The 16,457-nt window shown below is 37.3% G+C and overlaps 1 long non-coding RNA gene across 6 annotated transcripts; it reads left to right on the forward strand.

The window, feature by feature from the left end:
* The first annotated feature begins 3,388 nt into the window (after nucleotides 1–3,388).
* LOC110784234 (uncharacterized) lies at nucleotides 3,389–9,207 on the forward strand. Of its 6 annotated transcripts, XR_008932276.1 has the most exons (7): nucleotides 3,392–3,687; nucleotides 4,450–4,559; nucleotides 4,649–4,825; nucleotides 4,938–5,048; nucleotides 5,158–5,215; nucleotides 5,300–5,398; nucleotides 8,976–9,207. It is a non-coding gene; the product is annotated as an uncharacterized lncRNA (long non-coding RNA). The 6 variants fall into 6 exon arrangements; XR_008932273.1 differs by having other exon boundaries at nucleotides 3,389–3,687; nucleotides 4,350–4,825; XR_008932274.1 differs by having other exon boundaries at nucleotides 3,390–3,687; nucleotides 4,450–4,825.
* The last annotated feature ends 7,250 nt before the right edge of the window (nucleotides 9,208–16,457 follow it).

The following is a 16,457-nucleotide window of genomic DNA, read 5'->3' on the forward strand; positions in this document are numbered from 1 at the left end:
AATAAATGCGGTTCAGTATTAATTAAACAAGTTAATAATTCAGTGAGATCAAGTGAGCTGAATGCCTAGCTAGAGGCCGCTTCAGTTCAAGTGGAATTAATGATATTAATCCACAACTTACTCTTGACTGAACCCGTAGGGTCACACAAATAGTACGTAAACGGATCAAGTATTTAATGGCATTAAATACCCCATCTATGGATATTCGGAATTGACAAATCTTGGTTTCAGTAAGAGCTGAGATCGTCACAAGCAAGAAATGAATACTCCGGAAACGATGATATTGCCGGAAACGGAAATATGGATCGTATCGGAAATATAAATATTATACAAGTCGTAGATGTTGCCGGAAACGGAAACATGGTACGTATCGGAAAATATTATCGGAAATGGAAATATTACCGGAATCGGAAATATTGCCGGAAACGGAAATATTGTCAGAATCGGAAATATTATCGGAATCGGAAAATAATTCCGGAAACGGAAATATTAAATATTTGTTCGAAACGGAAATTAATTCCGGAATCGGAAATATTAAATATTGTTCGTATCGGAAATAAATTCCGGAATCGGGAATTTAATCGGAAGTGTATCGTACGAATTAGCATCGGACGAGGCCTGCCAGACGAAGGCCCAGCACGAAGCCGGGCCATCGCCCAGCAAGCCAGCGCGCCACAACGCACCAGCCAAGGCTGCGCCAGGCCCACCGCAAGGCAGGCCCAGCGCGCGCCAAGGCTGCGGCAGCGTGTGGGCCTCGTGGCAATGGGCTGCGAGCTCGCGGGCTGCGCGCGCGAGCATGGCGACCCTCGTGGGCTGCTCTATGTGCGTGTGTGTGTTTGTGTGCTATACGAATCCTAAAGCTGTCATGTTTCGATATATGATTAAATTCCTAATCCTAAAAGGATAAATTAATTAAATAAGAGTTCTATTAGGATTCTAGTTTAATTAATTTGTATCCTAATAGGATTCCAGCTCCTTTTCTATACCTCTATAAATAGGTGCCTAGGGTCATAATTTATAGATACAATTGAAGTATTCTAAAGGTAAGATTTTGAAGAAAAATCAGCCATACACTTGCACCTAAATAATCGAAATTCCTAAGCAACCTTAAGGGCGATTCTAGTTGGTCAAGCTTAAGGCGGATCCGGACGTGCTGTGGACTATCTACGGAGGGACGACACTTGGAGTCCTAAAGACTTGTTCTTGTTCGGTTCGGGCGCAGCTAGGGAGGGCACGCAACAAAGTGTATGCATCTAAACTATGCTAAATGATTATGTGTAAATAATATGCTTTCCTAGCTTTATGGTTTTTTCCGCATGATTTATGTTTTGTCATATGAATCATAACCTAACAGTTGCTGCCAGCAACACGCAGTCACAACAGCAATACACAGGGGCAGCAACCGTGTTTGGAACGTTGCAGGGAATTGAGGGTGTTTCGAAGGATCAAGTGCAACAAATTATGGATATTTTGTCTAAACCTAAGGCAAAATTGCAAGGTAATTTAGAATTACGTTGGATTGTTGACACAGGTGCTTCGAATCATGTGACGGAAAATCTCTCACTTTTGAGAAACATCACTACATCTGGAGACTGCCAGGTGGTGTTACCCGATGGTGTAATGGAAAACTCGAATCAATATGGTTCTGTGACATTGAAGGGGGCTTAGTTCTTGATAATGTTTTTTTTGTGCCTAAATTAAACTGCGATTTAATTTCTGTAACTCAATTAAGTGACGAATTAAAATGCTCAACTCAATTTTCTAACAAAATTTGTGTTATTCGGGACCATTTGACGAGGACGGTGATTGGCATGGGTGATCGAGAAGAAGGTCTATATTTTTCCGAGGAGTTTCGAGGGTCAAGGTGCTAGCAGTACGATGTATGGTTGACTTGTGGCATCAACGTATGGGGCATCCGTCGGAAAAGATATTGCAGTTACTCCCTACTGTGAGTAATAGTAGTAGTGTAACACCCTAATACTTCCTTGATTTTATAAAACCATTTTCCAACTTAAAATAAAGGATTTACTAAAGCATTACCGCCACCATGATAACGGTTAAGGCTATTACCAGAATTACGCAGCGGAAATTAATGTCAACTAACTTTTAAAAACATAATTAATGAAATATCGAGGCCTCCTACAATTTGGAACCATAATGGCCCAAAACCCAACGTATAAATAATTCAACCATTTCAAACATAATTAAAGTAAAGTTAAATAGTTCAAAATACGAAAACATGCAACTCTCTCGTTCAACCCAAGCCACATGATTCCGATCTACCAACCTGCTATATTATTCTACTCCCCATCAATGCAAGTGCAAATGATAGATCATCATAGGGTCATTAAGGCAAAGGCCATGACCAAAACACACAAAGCACGTAGTCAGCAAAAGCTGAGTACTTACAAGAATAGAGTGAAATGAAACTAAAACATGCATCACTCACTAAGTACTAATCATCATGCAAAAGCCATATAATAATTAACAACCAATCATGAATACAAGACTCGACTCTTGACTCACAATTTAATTAGAATAAGCTTCGAACGGGCCAAAAGAATATTCCATAAAGGAAAGGTGATGGGAGCCAACCATACACCAAATAATAAATAATAAATTCGGGCCATACCGAGTGTCGGGCCATACCGACGGAATTCCTGCGCATATTATAAATGAAACAACGTCTTGTATCATTAGTAGGAGTACGAGCTTTCCGGCAAGACTCCCCCCATTGTTCATACTCAAGGTATATACGTTCCAAGAGTTTTGAAGCTTGTTCTGGTTGCACTTTACGTTTATTAATATTTTATTAAAGGTGAACTCAAGACTCAACAATGTACATTCATACAATTAATAAACAACAACCAAAACAATCTTATTTTAATGCGTTAAGACTTGTGATCAACCAAGCAAGACTCTTGTGAAATTACTACCATGTTCCTCCTCACCAAAGTGAGACCCCACATCATGCACATTAACATGAGGGTTGTGCCCTTGCACGACAAATCCTAATTCATTTCATACATAATATTCTCAACTGAACCCTACATGTGTGGTGGCTTACACGAGCTGACCCTTCACATGTGGTAAAATAAATAGTACAACAAGGTACGAATAATTGGCTCAAAGTATGCTAGACATCCTTTACAATAGCATACAAATAAATAATCCATCCCATTGCATGTGAAACAAACCATACATGCATAAATGTTGAACAACATGATTGACAAGGAAATTCATACTCATAATAAACTCAACATGCACTAGAGGAAAAAACCTTATAAGTTGCTCAACAAGAGTTGCCCTTATACAACAAGAGCACCTTATAATGCTTTAAAAAAATAAAAAAATAAAAAAATAAATGAATATAACGTTCCCTCCACTTTGAAACAAGGGCAACTTAAACCTAAGTATTTCATTTTTCACGCAAAGAACAGCAGCCTTCAATTCCCTTCCGTACGACTCACGTTTCCTTCAATTCTCTCGTCCACACTCAAACTCCGGCCACCATCACCGCGCACCATCACCGTGCACCATCACCACCGACGTTCGACCCTTCTTCTTTACCGGCCTCCAACCACCGGCGCGGCGCAGTGCTTCCTCACCGTCGTTCAAACTTCTCTGGTTTTGCATCCCCTTCTCCTTGCTTTTCTGGTTTCGCATACCTTGAAGATACTCAGATAGGTATGTTATATCTTGTTTTTTTTTGTCAGTTTGGTATCTTTCTTTGATGTTAATTCGTGTATCATTGGCTAAAAAAAATAAAAAATCGGAATTTCTATCCGACAGTTGATTTGTACTGTCGGGTCCTGTAACCGGAATTCAGTTTGTATTCCCGAATATTACCACCGGAAGTCGAATTCAACTTCCGACTGGTTGTTCCGATCAGTTACTTGTTGATTAATTGTGTTGTTTTGGGAATTAAAAGTATTGCCCACCAAGTGTTTGTTGAAATGACTCTATTTTTTCATAGTGTAATTCTATTTAAATCGATGTTTTCATTGTTTCTTAGTATGGGAAATGGTTAGTTGTTTGAGCTTTTGTTGAGTGTTAGTTGAATGTAAGTTGCAACAACAAAAACTAAGTAAATTTATGCTCATCTATGATATGTTGTTTAGAATATACTTTTACATGATACATAGTTCAGAACCCCACTTAATTAACCAATTAGTCAATCTCGTAGTTAATATTTCAATTTTATTCTTGAACACCCAGTATTTAGAAAGTTTTGATTTTGAATCATGTTAGTGCAATTTACATTCAGTGTTATAATTTGTGGGAAACTATTCCACCAAATTTAGTCCTAAAATATGTCATTGTTTGTCAACCCAAACTCCCTGAGCTAGTCTTGTGGAAGGTATACTCTCCCCTTGAAGCAATGAATCGAAGAGATAAACATATCTGAGGATTTTAGTCAGCTGATTTATATTCATGATTCATCCCTAGTTTGGAGTAATAAGTAGAAAGTTCACTCTTCTGCTACATCTCCGAGGATACAAGTCTCAATTCCTCAAAGGTGATATGCTTAATATCTCAATGATACAAGTCTTCATGAGGTAATTAATATAGTTAGTTATGGTAATGTATTTAATAAGGTATATGGTTTGCCAAGTTTCGATTATTCTTATGTTTGCTTGTTCTTTAGGTCTCTTCCGTTCGATGATTTTAGTTCAGATAGTCATATTGGGTGGTTGGATCCACAATCAATAAGTGGTGCTAGTTGCATGAACAATCGAGCCGAAGTCAGTCAGTATCTCGATGACGGTATCCGTCAATGCACAAAAGCGAAAAACAAGTTCATATTAGCCCCGTACTTTGAAGAGTATGCCTTCGCTTTAATATCTTTATTGTCCTACATTAGTGTCGATTATAATGATATTTTGTGATTGTTGTGGAATATTATGGATTATTAAACCACTCTTTTGTGAGTACAGCCTCCATTGGATGCTCCTTGTGATATGTGTTTCAAGCCACACAATTTATCAATTTGATTCTTGTCGTCGAGATCCATTACGATCCGTGTTGGTCAAGTCACTATTGAATAAGTACATTCCGTATTTAGTTTTTTTTGTACATATCAAATAAAACTTGTAATCATATTTTACATTCAAGCATTTAATGTTAATTAATTTCCAATGAATTGTGGAATTGCAGAGTGTTGATGAAAATGAATGTCAAAAAAAGCGCACTTCCTTAATGGAAATCAGTTAAGGTAAATAATAACTTGTTCACTACTTATTGTACGGCCAAAACAATTACATTTCCTATTATCTAATTTATGTTGTCTTTAATCTAGTGCGCCCAACAAGAGGGTGGGGTCGAGTGTGGATATTACGTGATGAAATTCATGCATGACATATTCAAAAGTTGCAAGGAAGTTCAAGATCTGGAAAAGGTACATAAAATAGCTTATTAATGATGTATTATTAGGCTAGAAATTAGTTAAAAAAAACTATTCGCCTATAATTGGCATGAACCGTCGAAAATGCCATTTTGGACCAAGTATGACCTATATCGTCCCATATAAGCCTTATGTGTGCATAAAGAACTTGAAATGAGTCTTATAAACATATAACTAATCATATGAATCATGAAAAAGATTTAGAAAGTGTCCTTAGGTTCATTTGTTAGTAGTTGGGATCGAAAATGCCATTTTTCGCCAAAAATGACCTATATCGACCCAAATAACCCATAGACGTTCATAAATATCATGAAATGAGTCTTATAATCATATAACTAATCATATGAATAATGAAAAACGTTTAGAATATCGAAATAGGTTCTTTTGTTGGTAGTTGGGATCGAAAATGCCATTTTTGACAAAAATGACCTATATCGACCCAAATGAACCATAGGCGTGCATAACGAACTTGAAATTAGTTTCTTAAACATATAAATAATCATATGAATCATTAAAAAGGTTATAATTTGAATATAAGTTCGTTTGTTGGTAGTTGGGATCGAAAATGCCATTTTTTACCATAAATGACCTATATCGACCCAAATGAACCATAGGCGTGCATAACGAACTTGAAATGAGTCTTATAATCATATACCTAATCATATGAATCATGAAAAACGTTTATAATATGGAAATAGGTTCGTTTGTTGGTAGTTGGGATCGAAAATGCCATTTTTGGCCATAAATGACCTATATCGACCCAAATGACCCTTAGGCGTGCATAACGAACTTGAAATGAGTTTCATTAACATATAACTAATCATATTAATCATTAAAAAGGTTTATAATATGAATATAAGTTCGTTTGTTGGTAGTTGGGATCGAAAATGCCATTTTTGGCCATAAATTACCTATATCGACCCAAATGACCCTTAGGCGTACATAACGAACTTGAAATGAGTCTTATAATCATATAACTAATCATATGAATCATGAAAAACGTTTAGAATATGGAAATAGGTTCGTTTGTTGCTAGTTGAGATCGAAAATGCCATTTTTTGCCATAAATGACCTATATCGACCCAAATGACCCTTAGGCGTGCATAACGAATTCGAAATTAGTTTCATAAACATATAACTAATCATATTAATCATTAAAAAGGTTTATAATTTGAATATAAATTCGTTTGTTGGTAGTTGGGATCGAAAATGCCATTTTTTACCATAAATGACCTATATCGACCCAAATGAACCATAGACGTGCATAACAAACTTGAAATTAGTCTTATAATCATATAACTAATCATATGAATCATGAAAAACATTTAGAATATGGAAATAGGTTCGTTTGTTGGTAGTTGGGATCGAAAATGACATTTTTGGCCATAAATGACCTATATCGACCCAAATGACCCTTAGGCGTGCGTAACGAACTTGAAATGAGTTTCATACACATTTTACTAATCATATTAATCATTAAAAAGGTTTATAATTTGAATATAAGTTCGTTTGTTGGTAGTTGGGATCGTAAATGCCATTTTTGGCCATAAATGACCTATATCGACCCAAATGACCCTTAGGCGTGCATAACGAACTTGAAATGAGTTTCATAAACATATAACTAATCATATTAATCATTAAAAAGATTTATAATTTGAATCTAAGTTCGTTTGTTGGTAGTTGGGATCGAAAATGCCATTTTTGGCCATAAATTACCTATATCGACCCAAATGAAACATAGGCGTGCATAACAAACTTGAAATGAGTCTTATAATCATATAACTAATCATATGAATCATGAAAAACGTTTAGAATATGGAAATAGGTTCGTTTGTTGTAGTTGGGATCGAAAATGCCATTTTTGGCCATAAACGACCTATATCGACCCAAATGACCCTTAGGCGTGCATAACGAACTTGAAATGAGTCTTATAATAATATAACTAATCATATGAATCATGAAAAACGTTTAGAATATGGAAATATGTTCGTTTGTTGGTAGTTGGGGATCGAAAATGCCTTTTTTGGCCATAAATGACCTATATCGACCCAAATGACCCTTAGCCGTGCATAACGAACTTGAAATGAGTTTCATAAACATTTAACTAATCATATTAATCATTAAAAAGGTTTATAATTTGAATATAAGTTTGTTCGTTGGTAGTTGGGATCGAAAATGCCATTTTTGGCCATATATTACCTATATCGACCCAAATGACCCTTAGGCGTGCATAACGAAGTTGAAATGAGTCTTATAATAATATAATTAATCATAAGAATCATGAAAAACATTTAGAATATGGATATAGGTTTGTTTGTTGATAATTGGGATCGAAAATTCCATTTTTGACCATAAATGACCTATATCGACCCAAATGAACCATTGACGTGCATAACGAATTTGAAATGGGTCTTATAATCATATAACTAATCATATGAATCATAAATAACGTTTAGAATATGGAAATAGGTTCGTTTGTTGGTAGTTGGGATCGAAAATGCCATTTTTGGCCATAAATGACATATATCGACCCAAATGACCCTTAGGCGTGCATAACGAACTTGAAATCAGTCTTATAATCATATAACTAATCATATGAATCATGAAAAACGTTTAGAATATGGAAATAGGTTCGTTTGTTGGTAGTTGGGATCGAAAATGCCATTTTTGGCCATAAATGACCTATATCCACCCAAATGACCCTTAGGCGTGCATAACGAACTTGAAATGAGTTTCATAAACATTTAACTAATCATATTAATCATTAAAAAGTTTTATAATTTGAATATAAGTTCGTTTGTTGGTAGTTGGGGTCGAAAATGACATTTTTGGCCATAAATTACCTATATCGACCCAAATGACCCTTAGGCGTGCATTACGAACTTGAAATGAGTCTTATAATCATATAACTAATCATAAGAATCATGAAAAACATTTAGAATATGGATATAGGTTTGTTTGTTGGTAATTGGAATCGAAAATGCCATTTTTGGCCATAAATTACCTATATCGACCCAAATGACCCTTAGGCGTGCATTAAGAACTTGAAATGAGTCTTATAATCATATAACTAATCATAAGAATCATGAAAGACATTTAGAATATGGATATAGGTTTGTTTGTTGGTAATTGGAATCGAAAATGCGATTTTTGACCATAAATGACCTATATCGACCCAAATGAACCATAGACGTGCATAACGAACTTGAAATGGGTCTTATAATCATATAACTAATCATATGAATCATGAAAAACGTTTAGAATATGGAAATAGGCTCGTTTGTTGGTAGTTGGGATCGAAAATGCCATTTTTGGCCATAAATGACCTATATCGACCCAAATGACCAATAGGCGTGCATAACGAACTTGAAATGAGTCTTATAATCATCTGACTAATCTTATAAATCATGAAAAATGGTTAGAATGTGGAAAGAGGTTCGTTTGTTTGTAGTTGGGTTCAAAAATGTCATTTTTGGCCAATATAATTGTTTTCGTGACCAATATAATTTTTGTTTTCGCATATGAAACTTAATTTAATTTATTGGTTTGCATGTACGGTGTTCTTTTAAAGGTTTTCAAATTTCCAAGGGAGGGGCCCTTTACCAAAAAGGAGTTGGATGAAGGTCGAGACAAGTGGGCTACTTATTTCAACGATTGTGAACTACCCTCCGTGTAATAAATAGAGAAGGCTTGTAGTTATTCGTGACTCCTACATTATTTTGTTATTTATCGATTTAATGAATTACATTTGAATTAATTCGGTAATATTATTGGAAATTTGAAATTTATATCATTTTTGAGAATGTCAAGCTGATGTTTGATGAAACATAAATTATATTGCAAAATCAGAAATTATATTGTAGAATATTAGGAATTATATTGCAGATTTTTTTTTTTAAAAAAAAAACTCAAAAGTTGCCTTTGTTTGCAACAAGAGCAACTTATGTGCAGCTTATAAGGTGCCCTTGTTTGCAACAAGGGCAACTTATAAGTTTCACATAAGGTGCCCTTGTTGCAACAAGGGCACCTTATAAGTTTCACATAAGGTGCCCTTGTTTGCAACAAGGGCACCTTATAAGATTATAAGTTGCCATTGTTAAGGGAAACTTTTGATAATTTTACAAAAGTGACCCCCCCCATTGGTGGCACTTACGAAGGGCAACTTATAAGCCACTTTTAAGAGCAACTTATCAAGTTTTTTCCTCTAGTGATGCTTGTTCAACCAACAATTCAATAATTCCAATAATATTAATCCACATGATCGTTCACCAAAGCATATATGAATCCACACAATATAATTCACATCATTAAAAATCATGTAATGTCATTGACAAAAGGTATGGTCTCCCTATACTTGTACGTACCTTGAATACCTAAGCGTAGGGGCAACTAGAAATCACCTCCTATCATCAAAATAATGAAACTTAAATTATTTCCATGTTCATTAAATTTCCAGCAACTTTATAAAATCTAAAACCTCATTTAAACGTTAGAATTCAATCGTTTTTCAATAATATAGTCGTCTCAATTTGCAAAATCAATCCCTTGTACGAAAACATACTTTTTCCGCCTTTAAAATCAATAAAAATCAACACTTTAGGCCTTTATTCAAATCTGAAAATATAATTGATTATCATCATTAAAATCATCACCTAATTATGCAAATCAATTGACTCATTAGGTCTAGGTTAAAACCCTAACTTGAAATTCCCAATAAAACTAATTTATTATCATAAAAATCAATTCTTTATTCAATAAACAAATCTGAAAATTCGTCCTTTAATAATTAAAACAAACCTAATGAATCACAACACGCAAATCGTCAAACCACGGTATTCATAACCGGTTCCCAACATTTTAATTACTCAAAACAATATTAATATTATAATTTAAAATACAGATTTTAAATAGAATACACTAGAGGAAAAAACTTGATAAGTTGCTCTTAAAAGTGGCTTATAAGTTGCCCTTCGTAAGTGCCACCAATGGGGGTCACTTTTGTGAAATTATCAAAAGTTGCCCTTAAAAAGGGCAACTTATAATCTTATAAGGTGCCCTTGTTGCAAACAAGGGCACCTTATGTGAAACTTATAAGGTGCCCTTGTTGAAAACAAGGGCACCTTATGTGAAACTTATAAGGTGCCCTTGTTTGCAACAAGGGCACCTTATGTGAAACTTATAAGTTGCCCGTGTTCCAAACTAATCGCTAACTGTTGTACCCGGGTACAGCCAGCTCTGGATGTACCCCCAAAAACGACGCGCTCATATTGTTTGTTCATTCTTGTCGACTGTTTGTTCTTTTTTATTGTACTGTTTGTTCATTCTTATTGTACTGTTTGTTCTTTCTTGTTGTACTATTTGTTCTTTCTTGTTGTACTGTTTGTTTTTTCATGTTGTTTTTTAAATTCATCATCAAATTTTCATAATTGTTGTATTTTTTGTTCTTTCTTCTGGAATTTTATGTTCTTTTTTATATTGTTTGTTCTTTCTTGTTTATTTGTTTGTTTATAATAATCATATGGTTAATGTTCATAATTAAACTCTTCACTAATCTTTTATTCTTTCTTTTTGTATTGTTTGTTCTTTCTTGTTGTACTATTTTTTCTTTCTTGTTGTTTTTTAAATTCATTCATCAAACTTATTGTTGTATTGTTTGTTCTTTCATGTTGGCTTTAAAATTCATCATAAAATTGTTCATAATTGTTGTATTGTTTGTTCTTTTTTCTGGAATTTTATGTTCTTTTTTATATTGTTTGTTCTTTTTTGTTGAATTATTTGTTCTTTCTTGTTTATTTGTTTGTTCACAATAAATATATGATTAATGTTTATAATGAAATTGTTCACTTCATTGGTCTTTTATGTTTTTACAAGTGCCTATATTCTTCATTTCCAAATAAATAAATAAATGTTCATTTCCAAAATAGTAAATGTTCAGTCCAAATAAATAAATAAATGTTCATTTCAAAAATAGTAAATGTTCATATTTGTACCAGTATTTGTTCTTTCTTGTTGTATTGTTTGTTCTTTCAGGTTGACTTTAAAATTCATTATAAAATTGTTCATAATTGTTGTATTGGTTGTTCTTTTTTCTGGAATTTTATGTTCTTTTTTATATTGTTTGTTCTTTTTTGTTGAATTATTTGTTCTTTCTTGTTTATTTGTTTGTTCACAATAAATATATGGTTAATTTTCATAATGAAATTGTTCACTTCGTTGGTCTTTTATGTTTTCACAAGCGCCAATATTGTTTATTTCCAAATAAATAAATAAATGTTCATTTCCAAAATAGTAAATGTTCATCCCAAATAAATAAATAAATGTTCATTTCCGAAATAGTAAATGTTCATTTTTGTAGTTTATTTCCAAATAAATAAATAAATGTTCATTTCCAAAATAGTAAATGTTCATTCCAAATAAATAAATAAATGTTCATTTCCGAAATAGTAAATGTTCATTTTTGTACCAGTATATTAATGTTCATTTTAAACAAGACAAAGCGACATCGTTTTGGATGGGGGTACAGCCAGCTTTGGCTGTACCCGGGTATAGCCAAAAATTTGCGGTTCCAAACAAGGGCACCTTATAAGCTGCACATAAGTTCGTTATGCACGCCTATGGGTCATTTGGGTCGATATAGGTCATTTATGGCCAAAAATGGTATTTTCGATCCCAATTATCAACAAATGAACCTAAATACACTTTCTAAATTTTTTTCATGATTCATATGATTAGTTATATGATTATAAGACTCATTTTAAGTTCGTTATGCACGTCTATGGTTCATTTGGGTCGATATAGGTCATTTATGGTCAAAAATGACATTTTCGATCCCAAATATCAACAAATGAACCTAAGGACACTTTCTAAATCTTTTTTATGTTTGATATGATAAGTTAGAGCCTTAGAGGTTACTAAGATTTATTTCAAGTTCTTTATGCACATCTAAGGCTCATTTGGCCCGATATAGGTCATACCGAGACAAGTATAATAAATTCTAACTTCCTCTATTTTTACTTTTTATGTCAACCAAACAACTAGCCAATCTATAAATTCCCATGAATTTCAAATTCCCCAATTTTTAGATGTCAACCAAACAACCCCTTATACTTTGTGTATTTCCTTAGTTAAGTCTGTTTTTATTAAAGATGCAGGCGAAGTATTATCTGAATTATTTCTAATCAATTTTCCTTTTTTTGTTTTATAACTGAAGTAATAGTTAATACCACTTGCATTAAACTTCAAGTAAACTTATTTCTGATCATAGCATTTCAGCCAGGAAGCATACTATGAATAAGTACACAGAAAGAAAGTACAACAAAAGTCTAACTTGGATAATAATAATTGTAATAGCTAGCAGGTGGATTATACACATCTTGCCTAACACCTGACTCTTGACCAATCTCACCTTTGACGTTGGGGACACCCTGATTAGATGAGGTGGAATCAGAAGTGATCCCGTTGTCAGATGCGACCTAGTGAATGTCAAAGAAAGACTTATGAGTTTTACTTTGCATAGAAATTCCAATCCAGCAAAGATGAGCAGGGGTGGGGGGTCTTTGAACAATGATTACACACGCTAATCATAACACACTACTTGTTTGGGCTCCCAATTGATATTCAATTGGGCCACTAAGTCCAAAGCCCAATGGCTCTAAACAACAGCATCAAACCTTACCACTATGGCTATTCAGCCATCCATTAAGGCCCAAGGCCCAATAGCAATAAATGACCTATGGGCTTTTATTATGCAAACACTATAAATAGGCCACCAAGGCTCACACCTCAAGGTACGTCCAATTTATCGCCTTAAGACTACTCTTCTAGAGAACTTCTCTCTAGAATCCGAGCATCGTTCTTACTTAGGCATCGGAGGGGCTTTCCTCGGAAACACCCCCGAGGCTAGTGACTTTGCTCTTGTGCAGGTGAATTCGGACTCGACTCATTCAAGCAAGCAAGATCTTCAACACATACAAAAGGGCCTTCATTCGAAGCCCATTGTTTCCATCTTTACAACACCAGAACAATTTGGCGCCGTCTGTGGGGAAGAACACTTCAAAGCCTTTGAAAGACATTAACCACCTCTTTCTGCAAAATGGTTAATGATGTTATCAACAACAATGATGACGATATGATAGTGCGGTCAGATTCGGAATCTGACGAAGAGGAGCACCCTCAATCGGTGGCGAGGTCACAGCCAAGCAGAGCTACGACCGCCACAAACGCAGGACCTCCGATTCCAACTAGGGAAGAGCTCACTGCGGCCATGACCATCATGCAAAACTTCCTCTTCAATGAGAAGCAACAAGGATTGGCAAAAGACCGCAGAGAAGAGAGGAGGACCAGGCGAAGGCTGAACGAGCAGCCCAGTGTAGAAGTGTCCAGACCCGAACGAGAGCTCCTTCCCTTGACAGGAACACACCTGACGTCGAGATGGATGGAAAGCACGTGGGACACCCAAAAAAGGGCACAACAACAACCAGATTGGTTTGCAAAACCATCGCCTACTCCAACAGCTCTCCAAAGCGAATCGACTACTCGTAACACTCGGATCCGAAGCTCGGTGCTCAGCAGGTTGAGGCCCTCGGTCCACTCAAGGTTAAGACCCTCGATCCATACGAGACTCGGGGTAGGCGAATCAAGCAGATCTGGCGAACGACCCGAGGTCAGTAGCCGAGAAAGAAGAAGAGACAGGAGGCATGATCGAACCCTTAGCCCCCATCGTACGCCCGAACGTTCTAATCACAGAACCTCGGCGAACGAGGGCATCAGGGTTAGACTCGGGAAAAGAATCATGACCCCCACGTCATCCCCTTTCTCGGACGAGCTGATCATGGAAGAGGTACCGAAGGTAAGACTGCCAGCACACCTGACATATAGCGGAATCACAGATCCGAGGGATCATGTCATCTCCTACGAGCAGCAAATGTTCTTGAGTCCCTACTCCGAAGCATATTGGTGTAAATATTTCCCAACCACGCTAACCGGAGTGGCGGGAGAGTGGTTTAGATCGCTGCCGAAGGGATCGATCAAAAGCTGGAAGAAGCTGAAAAAGAGATTCTGCACACAGTTCGTGAGCAACAATCGCCCCGAGCGAACCACAGCAGAACTGACCTCAATCCAACAAGAAAGAGACGAAAGTCTAAGAGAGTTCATGGCCAGATTCATGAAGGAATCAACAAACATACCAAACTTGCAGCCAGATGTGGCCATCTTCGCCTTGAAGCACGCGCTCCAGGAAGGGAAATTCCGTGATAAGCTCTCGATGAAAAACCCCTCCAAAATATCCGACGTGCTCCAAATGGCTGATGCGTTCATCAGAACCGAAGAGTTCAACAAAGCCGCTGCAAGGTTGAAAGGATCGTCGGATCCGAGAGACACAAAAAATGCCCAGAGCAAGCCCGAGGGCGGCTCAAGGAAAGGGAAGGAGAAAGTAGGAGTTAGAGAGATGAGCCCGAAGAAAGACGGGAGAAGGGGTGAACTTCAACCCAGATACACTAACTACACTCCACTAACTCTGCCCCGAAAAGAAATCTTTAGCCTCAACAGAAATGATGAAAAGTGGAAACTACATGGGAAGCTCAAGTCCAACCCAGCTCGGAGAAACAAGAACAAATGGTGCGAGTTTCATGATGACTTCGGTCACCACATCGAAGAATGCAACTCGCTGAAAGACAACATTGAGGACCTCGTTCGCTGAGGCTACCTGAAACAATACTTGTTAGACCGAAGGGAGGAAAAAGAAAAGGCCGCAGGTGGCAAACAACACGAGCAACCCCAGCAAAGGGTCTACGAAGCAACAGGGCACAAGTAGAATGACATCCTAGTGGTATTCGGGGGACAGAAGTTTGGCCAGGCCAGCAAGAAACACCTAAGAGCTCTCACCCATCGAGTCAACTTCAGCGCAGTGGGAGACAACCAACCACACCCCCCGAACATGACCTTCACTGCCAATGATTGCTTCGGAGTCCAGTACAAACATGACGATCCTCTAGTTATTTCCATGGACCTCAATAACCACAACGTACACCGAGTGTTGGTCGACGGAGGAAGTGCCGTCAACATCATCTTTAGAAACTGCTTCGAGCAACTGATCCTCGAAGAGTTAGAGGAAGCATTGACGAAAGTCAGTTACCCCCTGATCGGATTCAACGGATCCGCAGCTATCCCTCGAGGAAAGATCACCTTGCCAGTCACAGTGGGCGAAGGCCAAGCAGCAAAAACCCTTCGGGACGAATTTCTGGTGATGGACTGCGACTCCGTATACAACGTAATCATGGGAAGAACCATGATTCACAAGATGCAGGCAGTCCCCTCCACATACCATCAGCTGATGATATACGTCTCGGACGCAGGATTCGCCGAACGAATTAGAGGTGATCAAGAGGTTGCAAGAAGAACTTGCCACACCGCCGTCCGAAAGCCCAAATTAGGAGACGGTTCGGAGGCGGAGAAAGATGCTCCAGGAGAGGAGAGCGAGGCAAAAAGGAGAAAAGCAGGCACGAGCAGCTTATCTCCCGCAGAGGTCGATGCCCGCCCCGAAACCCTGTCTCCCGAACCAGATCAGGAAATGGAGGATATCTTCCTCGAAGAAGGTTCAGACAGGAGCGTCCGAATAGGCAAGAGCCTAAGCTCGGGGCTCCGAATCGATTTGATCCAACTGCTCAGGGATCACAAAGACATTTTTGCATGGTCAGCAGCAGATATGCCAGGGATAAATCCGAAGCTGATTTGTCACAAGCTGGACGTCAACGCTGAAGCTCGGCCAATCAAACAAAAGAAGAAGAATTACTCCTCAGAGAAAAACAGAGCCATCGCCGAAGAGGTGAAAAAGTTGCAGGAGGCCGGATTCATCAAGCCATGCATGTACCCAAAATGGTTGGCCAACGTGGTGATGGTCAAGAAAGCGAACGGCTCTTGGCGAATGTGCGTGGATTTCACAGATCTGAACCGAGCCTGCCCCAAGGACTGCTATCCCTTGCCGAGGATAGATCAATTAGTTGACTCCACCAGCGGCCATGCACTGCTCAGCTTCATGGATGCCTTTTCAGGCTAC

This window comes from Spinacia oleracea, chromosome 4 (assembly GCF_020520425.1).
Source record: "Spinacia oleracea cultivar Varoflay chromosome 4, BTI_SOV_V1, whole genome shotgun sequence".
NCBI classification, from domain to species: Eukaryota; Viridiplantae; Streptophyta; class Magnoliopsida; order Caryophyllales; family Amaranthaceae; genus Spinacia; species Spinacia oleracea.